Source organism: Oryctolagus cuniculus, chromosome 15 (genome assembly GCF_964237555.1).
Source record: "Oryctolagus cuniculus chromosome 15, mOryCun1.1, whole genome shotgun sequence".
NCBI lineage: Eukaryota > Metazoa > Chordata > Mammalia > Lagomorpha > Leporidae > Oryctolagus > Oryctolagus cuniculus.
The window spans coordinates 2656283-2670739 of record NC_091446.1 but is presented as its reverse complement, the minus strand read 5'-3'; the positions used below and the strand labels follow the sequence as shown (position 1 = coordinate 2670739).

Genomic DNA, 14457 nt, shown 5'->3' with positions numbered 1-14457 from the left:
AGGTCTGCCTTGCTCACCGGAAGGAGGAGGCCACTGTCCCTGTCCCGGTGTTCTGGAGAGCCAGCCAGGCCCGGGTGGACCCCCAGGTGCCCAGCTTTGACCCCACTGGCGCTTGTGCTGTGCTGGCTCCAGTGTCAGCCCTAGCTCACTGCTCACCAGGGCAGAGTCCACACACTCCCCTAGCTCCCAGCCCCTGCACGGTCCCCTCCCCAGCACCTGCATCTCTCCCAGGCCGGCTGCCCACTCCCGCCCTTCTCCCTGCATCCAGCCTGGCTCCTACTGTCTCCTCTTGACTCCTCCAGGAAGCCTTCCAGACCCAGCCTGTGGATTCTCGGCCCTCCCACGACGAAAGCTCTGAATTGCTTCGTGGGCTCCGGCAAAGGTTTATTCGGCACCTTCCACACGCCAGGTGTGAGGGTCAAGGGAAGAGCAACACCCAGCCTTGAACTCCCAGAGGACGGAGACCCAGGCGCACAGAGGCTGAGGGCACTGCATGGTCCTGCTTCCGGGAGGGCTGGAGCCCTGAGGACCCAGCGCTTGGAGGTGAACCTGCGGAGGCAGGGAGGGCAGGGAGACTGGGCCAGGGTCTCATTAAGTATCCGAGGGTTTCAGCAGCCAGGCCTGGAGGAGGAAAAGCTGAGGCCAAGACCAGTGCAGCCTCCTGAAGCAGCCCGGCTAAGAGACGGTTTGGGTTTAACTGCAGGCACTTGTGGTTGGGACGGAGAAAGGAACAGACCTAGAACACCTCGTCACACGGATTCAAGGAGAAACCACCGCTGATGTCAGAGCAGGAACAAAGTGGATTTCTGCCACTTCAATCTTCTCTAACTACGCAGGACCACTCTCCATCTCTCCTTCGTGCATGTGGTCAATCAGCCACTTACACTAACTGCTGTCCCGGGAGCTAGAGATCCACGCGATCGCCAGTCGGTTCTCCGTGAGCTTCCGTGAGCAGCAGTGATAGCCAGCAGTGTGAGGTCTGCGTAAGGAGGCTTGTGTTCTGTGCCAAGGGTTGGGCAGCGTGGGGTAGTTAGGATGTCGGTGACATTTCCCAAAGACTTGGCACCGTCGGAGGAAGGGCAGTGTCACCGAGATGAAAACAGGCCCCAGGCGCACGCTGGCTTCTGAAGCCGTGATGAGAAGAATGAATGCGACGCGCGATCTTTCTGAACAGTGCTGCAGTGCATGCTACACGACTCTGCAGCCAGCACCTGGAATCCCGTCCGGAGGACGCGGGTGTGGGGGCGCCCACCGCGGGCAGAGGTGTCTCCACTCACCCCCGGAGCAAGTGCAAACCTTCCTGGTAAGTCAGGCATTGTCTCCATTTCACAGACCACGAAACTGGGGATCTGCACGGGGAAGGAACCTGCAGGCCGCAGGGCCAGGAAATGATGGAAAGAGGATGAACACTCAGGTCTCCGACTGATCTCCGTGGCTTCACTCCCGAAGGGGCCTGGAGCTGCCTCTTTGGTCTGCGCCACCAGAGCAGACTGGAGAACTTGATTATTTTAAGGTTATTTTTGGCTTCGTTACAAAGGCAAATTGGCCAAGTTTGGCTCAAAGGAAGCTACTACTCATCAATTCCAATCACTGAACACAGAACCCAGGGTTCAGTCTGCAAACACTGGATGCAGCCAGTGACCCTGGGCAGGGAGGGAGGAGGGGACACACCCAGAGAAAACCTGGCATTTACAGGAATCTTATTTCCAAAACTGCCTTTGGACTCAGACATTCAAATAATTTTGCTTATGGCTGAAGCACTGCTTTTTTCTTAAGAACGAAATAAAATGTGGTTGCACAAACACTTTAGGAAGTGGAATTGTAAAACAGAATCAGATTATGCACCAGGTTTCACTTGTATGCTGTTAAAAGGTTCAGGATAAAATAAAAAAAAATTTTTTTTTAAGCAGCCTCCCAAGCCTTCAGTTTCTGAAATGAGCTGTCTGCATTTTGGGCCTGTACATGTGGCCTCAGGGCATTCGTTAGGTTCTCCTGAGTTCGAGGGACGGTGTCCAGGAGAGCACGTTTGTGGAAGCCACGCGTGGAACACCCGAGTGGGCCGAGGGTGCCCCGGCGCCCATCAGTGCTCCTGCTCTCTCATGGCTGTGCTGAGTTCCCACAGCCCCAGTGATGCAGGAGCCCGGCCCTGTTTCTGTCCTTCTCGGGAAATTCCCCGCTCCCTCCAGCCGCCCACTTCTGCTGTCATCCATCAGACTTCCCAGCAGCCCCCACTCTGCCTCCGGATGCCGGGTATCCCTGCTTCGTTGTCACAGCAGCATCCGTATGAGACAACAATTAATGATGTCAGCGCGCCGGCATCATTCTGGGATGTTTTCTCTTCCTGAGAGTCGTGGAGGCAGAGCTGCAAAAGTGCACACACGGACCTTTTTCCAATAAGCTACGGAACCAGAATTGACCTTTTGATAAATGTGTTCTGCTTGTTGTCTTTAAGGGGCTAATTTTTCAAGCTTAAGAAGGGGTGGGAAGAGATAGAGATGGAGATAGAGAGATAGAGATGGAGGGAGATAAAGATATAGAGATAGAAATGGAGATGGAGCTACAGATAGATAGAAAGAGATAGAGAAAGGGACAAAGACAGATATAGAGTTAGAGAGAGAGACAGGTAGAGAAAGAGACAGAGAGGGAGAGACAGAGATGAAGAGACAGAGACAGAGAGATAGCAATAGAGAAAGATAGTGATAAATAGAAGAAGGCCTCCAACTCTTCTGCTAACTATGAATTTAATTCAAGAGGACAGATATTTAATAAGCATGTTGAGGCACGCCGGAAGCCACGTGTGTTTGATTCTGGTTGGAGAGCTACCCCTCCCTCAATTAGGAGCAGAGGCCATTTTCTTTCAGAGTATTGGGCTATTTTTGAATTCCTCTTATTATACTAAATTGAACGCTGTGTTATGAAATCCATTTCAACTTTTATGGACATCCCTGCCTCCTCCAGGGCCTTCTTTAGGCGTTTGGTTTATTGGGGAAGAGCCATTTACTCCCTGCAATGATGCCCACGGCGCTGGCACATTACAGCAAAGAAAATAAGCTACAAAATTCAACTTCTTACTGCAGGATAGCATCAACTTAGATGATTTTCTTAAAATAATGGAAAACGCGAGAATCCGAGATCCTGGGGAAGAAGGGAGGGTTCTTGCGTATCTAACCAAAACGTTATCATCCCAGAAACACATTCGGCGAGGACTCTCGTCAGCCGCTTCTAAGTGAAGGAAGCCTTTCAGATGGAGCACTAGAGGCCGGAGAGAATTCCAAGAAGAAATTGCGTGTTCAAGGAGACAGCCTCCCTCTGAAGTCTGCACCAGGGAGAGTGCCTGGACCCTCCCGTCGTTGTCTTAAACTGCTAGAGTTGCAAACATAAAGCACGGAGGAAGTCTCCCACTGTGGACACGGGGTAGGGGGGGATCCAGACCTTCTCCTGCCACTCCACCACCAAGCACGGGGGAAGTCTCCTGCTGTGGACACGGTGGGGGGGGGGGGAGTCTCCCGCTGTGGACACAGGGAGGGGGTCCGGACCCTCTCCCGCACCTCCACCACCCTGCTGGGACTCTGCTTGCCCGGCTTGGCGGTTAAACTCCCAATCACATTGTACCAAGCTCCCAGCGTCGGGAACCTGCTTCCTACAGAGCAGTCACAACCCCTGCTTCCACTGAGGCAAGGCCCAAGTTTGAAGCAAATTCCAGTAGCTTCCTTCCTGAGAGCATGGGAAGGAATGCGGATGGAGAGGCTGAGCCTCAGTCCCACCCGACACGGTGTATCCTGGGGAAGCCGGGACGTGGGCTGTAGAATATGTACGAGGGAACAAATGATCAGGAAAAATGAGGTGGAAAAAATTTGTAGATAGCAGAACGGAAAGGAAATGAAACAATAAGGATTTGAAAAATGCAATTCAATATGAGTTTTACCATTAAGAATGATTGCACATCCCTGAAAAGGAACAGACATAAAATGGCTGGAATATGTTTACTTCTTAAGAGATTTCAGCTCGCTTCACAAATAGCAAAGCACGTTGGATCCAAATGGACCTTTTACATCCCAGAATCTACAGGGGCTCTTCAGAGAGGAGCCTGTCCAGCTTGGGAATTAACCCATGCACTCCCTGGCCGGGACTGGCCAGAGGGACCGCAAGAGTAATGCTTCCCAAGTCACCTTTAGCTCCATATTTAGACGGCTTCTGATTTGTTTTTATCACACAATCAGGGGAGGGGCCAAAGACTCAGTTAGGTTTCTAGCTTGTTAATAATCAAGTTATGTTTTCCTCATCATTGACACTCCCTCCTGCTGCAAATGAAAACCAAATTTGCAAGATGCAACACACTCTGGGAAAGCCGACTGCTGCTTGTTTCTCAGGCAAAGTAAGACACGTTTTGAGTCGGCAGTCAACTCCGCAGGCTTTGCAGCCGTTTTAAACTAAGTCAGCGACCCTGAGTCTTCTATTTGAAGAATGAATAGCAGGATAGAAGTCTTAAGCCATCGTTTGCAATATTTGAACTCAAAAACACTGATGAAGACTCTTGTGCTTCTTATTCCCGTCCCTCTATTCTCCCTCTTCTCCTATCACTTCCTAATCCTGCATTCTCAGGAATTAATATTCCCAGGAATATAGATTCTTGGGGATCAGTACTCCATGCAGGTCTTGGCCTCGCCACCTTCTAGCTGAACGGCCTTAGACAAGGAGCTTGACTCCCTTAATCTCCACTTTCCTCACCTCTAAAATGGGTGTGATGATGCTTATCTCACAAAGTCTCAAGTTTTTAGAAGGATGACACACTCAGAAAAAAAAAAAAAAAACATGTAGCACATCAAGACTCTTGGTTACAAAGGAGAGAAACTCAAACTAGAAAAGCTGTAGTCACAAAGGAATGCGCAGGCCAGGGGTGGCCACTGCACAGCTGGCTGTGTCCAGGGGCTCCACAATGTAGTCAGAGCCCTGCTTCTCTCTGTCTCTATGGGACTCCCTTCCCAGAAGAGATGCCCACTGAAGACACCTTTCGGCAATACCTGTGCCTGCCTCTGCCGCCGATGCAGAGCTCCAGGGGAAAGCAGACGTGCTCCCTGGGAGGCTAGGAAATGCCCGGAGGCAGCCACTTGAGTGTGCATGATCCCAACAATCACTGCTGTGGGGTCTCAGCAAGGAACACAACCCCTCTGTTCTCTCCTTTAGAAAACTGGGCAAGGATATTGCCCATTGAGTGGCCGTCACGAGGACGCAAGGAGAAGGGGAACAGAAAACACCTTAGTCCAAGTCATCAGCAATTTTCTACCAATATTTTCGTTAACTTGGTAATCCAGTCCTTCTAGTTGCTCAGTAGCTTAATGAATCTCCAACAAGTGTGTGAAATAAGACGCATCCCTGAGACAAAGAATTGCAGCAGACTGCCAGAGCTTTTGCTTGGTGCTGGGGACGGAGGGGGCCGTCCTCAGGGAGGCTCTGGGCTGGCGTCAAACTGTGCCACTGCCCAGGTCCCTTGTCAACACTCTGTGGGCAGCTCCACGGTCATATCCACCCGGCCACTCACTTGCTGGCCAGAGACCACCTCCACTGCCTGGGGGAGAGACAGGGCTGCAGGAAGCAGGGTACCTCCAGTCACTACCACCTCCCCCCTCCACCCGTCCACACACTGCTGGTGGGAGAGCAGTGAGGTTTAGAGCCAGCATGTGAGGGGCTGGGGTTAAGGCGCCACTTAGGGTATCTATGTCCCAAATCCGAGGGCCTAGGTTTGAGTACCCACTCTGCTTCCAATTCCAGCTTCCTGCTAATGCCCACGGTGGAGGCAGCAGGCGATGGTTCAAACACCCCTCTGGAAGGCTCGGATGGAGCTCCAGGCTCTTGGCTGCAGCTCGGCCCAGCCCTGCCTGTTGCAGGTGACTGGAGGGTGAACCAGTGGATGGCAGATCTCTGTCATCTGTCTCTGTCCCTCTCCCTTTCAAGTAATTAAACAGAGGCTGCATGCAAGTCCCAGGTGCTCCAGACACAGTGCTCGGGGCTGACACACACTGGGCACTCGTGGCTGAGAACAGGTCCTTAAAGAGTTAAAGAGTCTCATGGCCATCCCGCCCTTACACTTCCTCCCCTCCATCCCTTATCAGACCCGATCCCCTGGCCGTGGTGGGCTCCTGTGACCCCGGCTGTATGTGCCTCAAGCTTCTCATGGCCATCCCGCCCTTACACTTCCTCCCCTCCATCCCTTATCAGACCCGATCCCCTGGCCGTGGTGGGCTCCTGTGACCCCGGCTGGATGCGCCTCAAGCCCTGGCCACTGTGATTACTCCAGGGTTTTTCAGCCTCATTCATGATGGGCGGCCCCAGCCCTTCCTTGGGATTTCTTTCCGGTGGGAGAGAAGCATTTGTTTTGACTCTGGAGATACAGGGCTGAAATGACAGGGTCCTGGGGGCATGAGTGGAGAAAGCCAGCCTGGAGCTGGAGAGGGAGAAGCCCCTGAGGATGGGGGGTGTCTCCCCGCCACTGAGGGCTTGGCGGCTTGGGGTGGCTGCTCCAGCTGCATCTAAGTGTGTTGGCTGTGAGGAGTGACGGCACAAGCTTGGGGCCTCCTGTGTGCACCCGGCCAGGAGCACCCGTCCCCATTCAGCGGGACCAAGGAGGCTCCCTTCCCAGTGGTGGCCACACCCCACCCTCACGGAGGCCTCGCTCACGTGGCCGCCGCCCGCATCTCTGCACCCAGGCCTCCGCCGCGCAGGGTCTGGGTTGAAGGGGCTCCCCTCAGAGGCACCGCAGCCTCTTTTCTTTTCCAATTCCTAGTGGCTGCCTGGGACAGAACACTTGGCATGGCCCTCTCTCCCGCCTCAATTCTCATTTGTGTTTTCCCAGTCAGAAGCGAGCGACGGCAAATCACAGGCTCCGCGTCAAACCCCATGTCTCTTGCTTTTAATTTCCAAGTCACAGAAAAGCAGGCTCGTGTGGCTCCTCCGCCAAGGGCAGGGAGGGGGAAAGCAGGTGCGCGCTCCCCATCACTTCACACCACTTAGAAGCTTCTGCCCAGACCTCCAACAGCGTGTCACAGACACAGCCCTTCCGAAAATGGATCACAAACGCTTTGTAATGAGTGTAGGCGCTGGTTTAAAAGGGCCAGCATCTAGCAGAATCCCTGGTACTGAGTCGGCCACACAGGTGGGTGGAACCAGCCCTGGCGTGTCTCCCGGGTGGCAGCCGCTCCCTGGGTAGCCCGTGCGCCTGGAGAGCAGACTTGCCTTTACGTCTCCACACACGGCACGTGCTTTCCCTGGACAGTGGGCGGTCTGCAGGGGCACACCGTGGGAGGAAGAGCCACACAGGGTTTGGGGTGATCTTTGACAATCCCCGGACAACTGGGTGCAAATTCCATGACGCCCATGGGCCTGTGGCTTGCGGGTCCCTCTGGCCTTTCCTGCCCTCATCCTCCACACAGAGTGGACCGCCCGACTGCTCCACCTGCCTGCCCTGTGAGGGGGGAGGCTACCGGGGCTTCTGAAGAACGCTTGTTGAACGGAGCCTCTCTGCTGGGGGTGGGGGTCTTGGCCATCTCCCCAGGGAAAGCCCACTGCTCGCGAGCACAGCCCTCACTTCCTGTTCTGTGCACTGCTTCACCAGGCGCTCGGGGGCCTACAGCAAGTCCCACTGAGTCCAGCTTCAGCCCTTGCACACCCAGGCCGCCAAGGAGGCCTCCTGGAAGGGGAGCCTGGGGCTGTGTCCAGTTCCTTTCCTTACACAGAGCCTTCCCCACTGCCATTCTTGACTGCAGAGGGCCTGCAGGGGTCCAGATCCCACTGGACACATGTGGGGGCTCCTGGGCAGAACTTTCTCCCTCTTTGCAGCAATGCAAGGCTAAGGAGCCCCTCCCGATGTGACTGAGCCTGGGTGCCACTTCCCTACCCACGGTCCTGCCCTCACCTCACCTCTGTGTAAGGGCAGAGCGGGAAGCCTCCTTCCCGCCTTTCTCACTCACTGTGGGTTACACTCCTGCGACAGTCACATGGTGTTGCCTCTGGCCATGCTGCGGACCATCAGGGGACAGAGTATAACCAGAGTGAACCACCCTTGCCCCCTCCCCACCCCTGCCCCCCAGCCTCGTTTCAGCTTCCTCCTCCACAGTGCCTTAGGCTCCCAGCCCCACCCGGTGCGGACTCCGGCTCTTGGCACCAGCCTTCACAGGAACACAGAGGCTAAGAAAATCAATTGTGTTAATCGGGGAATCTCTCCACTGGAGACGCTATGCTAAGAGTAAACCAGATGTAAAGCAAAGTGAGGGACTCTGGAACACGTTCCTTTTGTTCCACGACCACCACATGCTTGTCCAGAGTTCGGGGCTTTCAAACCACAGAAGGTTTTAGGGGATCGTGATAAAAATCCCTTCATTTCCCGAAGGTAGGGTGGTAAGGATTACGTTTGACTCCTGAAGACAGCTTTGTGGTAAACGGTCTCCATGTCACAGGAGTAGCTTGGAAAGGGAGGCTTATTAAACCAATTTCTTGGGTTGCAAATCATTAGAAGCAATCACACGTTGTGCTCATTTGCTTAACCTGAAAGGCATCTGCTTGGATGTTCAAAGAAAAAGGGCAAATTAACACCGCTCCCAGGGCCCAGCAAAAGAGCTGGCCGATCCTGAGAGAAACTCCAGGAGCCCGAGAAGAGGTCCGACTCAAGCTGAGGACAGCATCCTGTGGCTTCCCCAGCTCTCGTCTGAAGAGTTAGGATGCGAATATGTCCGATGGGGATGATCTGTTAACCCCGACAGGCTACCCCAGTGGAACCTCGCCCAGCAGTCAAAGGGTCTCATCCCACCCGCAGGGAGGGCCAGTCGCTCAGCCCTGCGTTCTCTGAGCTTCCGCACGTCAGGCCACGCAGGTGAGGACAGGGAGAGGCACAGGCGGCACCTGATGACAGTAATCTGGGTCAAAAGAAACTGTCAGAGAGAAGAACCTGCACCAGCAAACTGAGGGCATGAGCATTTTAGTTCTGCTCCTGGGAAGCCGGAGAAGCCATGTTCTAGAACATTCTAGAATTTGGGTCTTTGGCATAGCTAGTCCCTGGTCAGTCGCTTTGTTTCTGGGGGTGGAAATGGTGGCTTTTCTTTCGTGTTGTGGACAATCGCAGATGCCAATAGTAGCTAGTCTTTTTTTCATAGCTTAGGAGTTCATTTTAAGACTATTCAGATTTATTATAAAAGTAAGATTCACATGAATTGTAATTGTAAAGGGCACACTTGTTGCCAGGAGGGACTCTAACTGCGTTTCGGCCTTACCTCCCTTTGCTGTTCTCTTAGGCTGACTGTACTGAGCGGGTCCCAGTAGTGAGGCCACGGGAGGCCAGGGGCCGGCACCACCGCTCCGTAGCTCGTTGCTGCTGGGACTCCGAGCCTGCACCGATACGCGGGAACGGTCTGCCTGGGCAGGCCTGCATGATCGTCAACCGTTCGCAGATGACAACACTAGGATCGGAGAAGCCAGGTGAGGGTCCTCAAGACCCTCCCGGAGCTGACCAAGCCAGGACCAACGTCCAACGTCCCCTCCTCCGCCTTCTTAGCTGCAGCACCTACGGCTGCTCGGACCAGTGTGAGATCAGGCTGTGTCAGGCCCCTGGAAACCCGGGAGTGCAGGGCCTCACTGCTCCGCCTCCACCGTTCCGAGCAGCTCTGCGCCCGCGTGTCCCCGGCGCTAGCACAGGCCGAACCCTGCCGAGTCTGTTCTGAACGACCTCTACCAGCAATGCTGTATGCAGGATCCTTCAATCCCAAAACTCCACGTGCACGCATCTGCCCACATCCCACGGGGGGCTGTTCTCCAGGGAATGCCAACACCCAGCAGGCTCGTAGCTGGGCGGCTCAGAGCGCGCAGCGGCCTCGGACGGGGACCCCGACATCACCGACAGGGGTCTGCTCTCTCCTAAGCGTCTGGGAGGAGGCTGCTCCCGGGGGTTGTCACACCCCCCCAGCTAGATACCACCGGGTCTGTGTTCCACCAACCGACTGGCTTAAACCCACCCACAGTTATCAGCTCTCGGTCGCGGAGGCCAGCAGGCTGACAGGGTCGTCAGCAGGCGCCAGCGAAGGGCCGTCCCCGCCCTGGCCAGCCTCCGGTGGCTCCGGGTGGGCATCCGTCCCTAGGGGCCTTGGTCCTGTCGGTGTAGGCCCCACCAACCCCCGGCTACCCCTCGCCCGACGTCCAGGCAGTCTCGTTCCGAGTTGGGCCCCACGGTATTTCTGGTGGACACGGTCGGCCCACACGCGGGCCCTGCCAGCCTCTGCGCTCCATGCAGCTGAGAGGGCTCGGGTCTGCCCACCACCGGCGCGGGAGGCGCTCCAGGGCCCGCTCTCCAATGGCGTCGGCGCCGGCCCTCGGGGTCCACGCCGCGGAGCCGGGCAACCCTGGGTGTCTGCGGCGCCCTCGCCACCTCCGGGCACGGCCAGCCCGCACGGGCTGGGGGCTGGCGTCGGGTAAGCGCGGGCGCAGGGCCCGGGAGGCGGAGCAGACCGAGGCGCGCCTCCAGCACCCCGGGGACGCGGCGCCTCAGGCGGGGCCCCAGCCGAAGCCAGCGAGGCTGCGCAGCGCCGGTCGGCCCGGCGCCACCGCACTGGGCATGCGCCGGCCCGCGAGCGCCCCGCCCCCGAACGCCCGCGGCCCCCGCTTCCGGTGCGCCCTCCCGGGTTCCGCTCCTCCTAGGCCCCGCCCCGCGCGCTAGGCCCTGCCCCTCTGCCCCGGAGCGTCCGCAGGCTGGCCCCGCCCCGACGCTGGGAGGGCCCACGCCCCGCCCACTGCCCCGCCCACCTCCCCGCCCACGCTCGGGCAGCGCGCGCTCCTGTGTCGCAGCTCGCGGTACTCGCGGTCCGCGCCTTTTGCAACTTGGTGAGTGTGTGAGTTGCTTTCCTCACGGCACAGTGGGGCTGTGCCCGGGGACAGCGGGCGTCTGGAGCCCACGGGACAGGCACAGTCCTGAGTGGTCCCACAGCGCCCCTGCCCCGACCCCTTTCCTCTCAGGCCCCAGGCGTGACCCACGTGTGACCCTGGTGGCTCCAGCCTTATGTGGTTGGGGTGCGCAGACCCAGTGGCCTCTTGGCGGCGACGGCTGGCTGGGGGTCGTGGCCGCGCCCCCACGCCTCCAGGTGCCCAGCACCTTCGCTGCTCTGCCCGGCCCAGTGCCCTCCTGACCATGCTGGTGGGCACTCCACCCAGTGTTCCAGGAAGCTTCCAGAAGTCCTCTGTCAGCCCCTGTTGAATCCCGCCCCCTTCCTCTTTGAGACCCCTGCCCAGGAGTGCCACGTCCCGGGCACCCTGGCTGGTGTCCCCCTACCTGGTGTTCCAGGTGCCCGTGCAGACCCTTAGCTTACACCGGGGACTGGAGAGCCCCGGCCCCAAGCCCACGGAGACACGGGGCCTCCCTCGTGGGGCCCGTCGTTTGGAGTCTGAGTGGCTTTTGGGGAAGCCCCTGTGGTGTGCGTGTGTCCCGCCTGTGCGGGCGGTGGTGTGGTCAGAGGCCGGGAGCGTCCGCACCGCACGAGCGGCCCTCGGAGGTCGGTGGGAGAATGTGGAGCTGCTGAGACTCAGGGCCTGGGGTGACCCCGCTGGGCACCTGTGGCGTCGGCCCAGCCCCCCTCTTAGCGTCCCGCCCCTGACCTCACGGCCTGGAGGTGGCTTTGTGGGTTTCCTGGGTCTGTCCACGGCTGAGCCGAGGAGGTGGGGGGTCAGGGCGGCGCACTGGGGGCGTGGGATGGGGACTTCTCAGGCGGAGAGGGGTTCGCCCAGAGCCTGCAGCCGCAGGAGCCGAGCTGGCGCTGTCCTCACACCTGTTTCCTTTGCGCTTGGGTGGGAGCGGGATGGAGTTGGGATTCCAGGGTGGGGGTGCCTGGGACTGGCCTGGAGGAGGCAGGTCTCCATTCAGAGCCACCTTAAGGGTGCCTTTCAGTATAAACATTCCTTTCTGTGAACACGCTGCGTGTGACTAGCTGAGTGTGACTAGTATGAGGCACTGTAAGGAGGCGTCCCTGTTGGCAGGCGTTGGGAAGAAAGCCCAGGGTGCACGCTGGGTAACTGACTCCTGGGTCAGCTGACACGCTGGGTCTGACTCCTGCTCAGCGGCTGTGGCTCTCAAACCCTTCCCTCAGAGAGCAGGTGCAGCTCTGTCTGGGTCTTGGCTGCTGCTGGCTGAGCCTCACCTGGGTCCCCGTGCCCGGGGCCTCCCTCTCGGCCGTCTGTTGGGGTCTCGTCTGCACTCCATGCAGGCCCGGCCCCGGCCCCGGCCCCGGCCCCAGCCCCAGCCCCAGCCCCAGCCCCAGCCCCAGCCCGGCCCCGGAGCCCCTTCCCCTCCTGTCCTCGCACTTCCTCAGGAAACCAAAGCGCTCGCGCTGCTCGGCGCTGCCTGTTAAAGTAAACGTACTGAGTTGTCTTTATTTTTCTCATTTTGTAGAAATTTTTTGTTTGGAACTAGGAATTCAGACCAAGAGGTCTGCCCTTCCTCTCCCCACCCCCTTAAGATCTATTGATTTGAAAGGCAGAGTGACAGAGAGAGAAAAAAAGAGGGAGGCACAGAGAGCTGTCTGTTGGTTCACTCTTCAGATGGCTGCAACAGCTGGCGTTGGGCCAGGCCGAAGCCAGGAGCTTCATCCAGGCCTCCCACGTGGGTGCGGGGGCCCAAGTAAGGGGGCCATCTTCCGCTGCCTTCCTGGGCGCATTAGCCAGGAGCTGGATCGGAAGCAGAGCAGCCGGGACTTGAACTGGCGCCTGTGTGGGATGCCGGCGTTGCAGGCCTGCTGCCCCATGATGCTGGCCCTGCCTCTCTCTGTTCTTAGCATGAGTTCCTTTTTCATTTTACAGCTTATTCTCCCTGATAGGAAAAACAAAGGAAAGCAAAACCGTCTTTCGCATTCTGTTTGCCTTTGCTATGTGTGAGCCTTACAGAGGGTTCTTGACCTGCCCTGGGCATACGTCTCTCTGACTCTGTCTTAAGTTGAAGATGTCATACGTGGAGAGTGCATCATAAACCCAGCAAACCGAGCCCCCGGGCTGCCCCGTGATCCCAGGGCTGACTGGGAACTTGCTCTCTGCTGCTGCCTGGCATCCCGGGAGGGCCCAGAGCGCCAGCCCCGGGAAAGGCCCGATGCAGATGTCCAGGTAGGGCTCCACCTGCACCTCACACCTGCGTGCGTGCTCCCCCTTGCCCCCGTGTGAGGTTCCTCGTCCTGCCCCACGGTCATGAGGTTTTTGACTTCCTGTCGGCTGTGAAAGGCCTGCTCATGGCTCCAACCGGTCTTCCCGAGCCTGTGTGTGCTGGAGGAGGCAGCTTCTGATGCAGGCATCCCCAAAGACCTGGGATCTCACTGCAGAACATTATTTAAACAAAACTGGACATTTTAAGTAATATTTATTTGACAGGCAGAGTGGCACGGAGAGAGATGGATCTTCCATCTGCTGGGCTGGGCCAGCTGAAGCCAGGAGCCTGGAGCTCCATCTGGGTCTCCCAAGTGTGTGGCCATGGTGTCCTGTTTCTCTAGGCACATGGGCCGGGAGCTGGACTGGAAGTAGAGTGTCCGACTGGAGCCGAAGCTCTGATGTGGAATGCCAGCATTGCAAGCAGCAGTTTAACCTGCTGTGCCAGGACGCCGGCCCCTGCCTGAAGGTTTCCTGGCAACCGTAACATCACCATTGAGCGAGAGTGCGCTCTGTGTCAGCCGCTTCACAGATACCTCAGGTGCCCCTAGTGAAAGTGAAAGTGGAAGAGTTCGTCCTCCGGAACTCGGTGGACAGTGGGCTTTGCTGTCTGCTCTCGAGGCGGCCGGGGTGGGAGACCCAGCGCAGAGGACTCTGGGGAGTGTGGTGTCTGCTGATCAGAGGAAACAGTCTTGTTTTGTTTTGATGTAAAAATAGTTTTCAAAGATTTGTTTATTTGAAAGGCAGAGTGATAGAGAGGAAGAGAGAGATTTTTCCGCCCTCTGGTTCACTCCCCAAATAGCTGCAATAGCTGGGCCTGCTTCTGGAACTCCATCTGCGTCTTCCACGTGGGTGGCAGGGGTCCAGGTATGTGGGCGGGCTTTTGCTGTCTTTCCAGGCACGTTAGCAGGAAACTGGATGGGAAGCAGAGCAGCCAGGACTCCAGCCAGCCCTCAGATGTGGGATTCCGGGACTGCAGCTGCAGCTCCACACTGGCCCGGACTTCGCAGTATGCACAGTACCAGGGGCTGCGTGGCTGGGGAGGCCTGCAGCCTGAGAGTGTGGGTGTCGCGAACACCCTGCTCTTTCACCTCACTGATTTGCCTAGGAAGAGGCAGAGACCGCTTGTGTGGCCTTCTTAGCCTTTGAAGGAATCCAGGTGGCGTCAGCAGGTGGGGCTCCCTGGAAGACGGGCGCACGACTCCCGCCGACGTGCACGGACTACCTGGCAGGTCAGCTGTCTACGGCAGCCACTGTCCGGCAATGTTTGCTTCATCCAGCTCATTAGGTAAACCAGCT

General features: G+C 57.4%; 1 protein-coding gene across 1 annotated transcript in view; it reads left to right on the top strand.

Annotated features, from left to right (window-relative positions):
- The first annotated feature begins 10733 nt into the window (after positions 1–10733).
- MGMT (O-6-methylguanine-DNA methyltransferase) overlaps positions 10734–14457 on the top strand; it is a 282001-nt gene continuing 278277 nt past the window's right edge. Inside the window, exon 1 of the mRNA XM_008249830.4 lies at positions 10734–10860. The gene's annotated coding sequence lies outside the window, so the exon portion shown is untranslated. The remainder of the gene's footprint in view (positions 10861–14457) is intronic.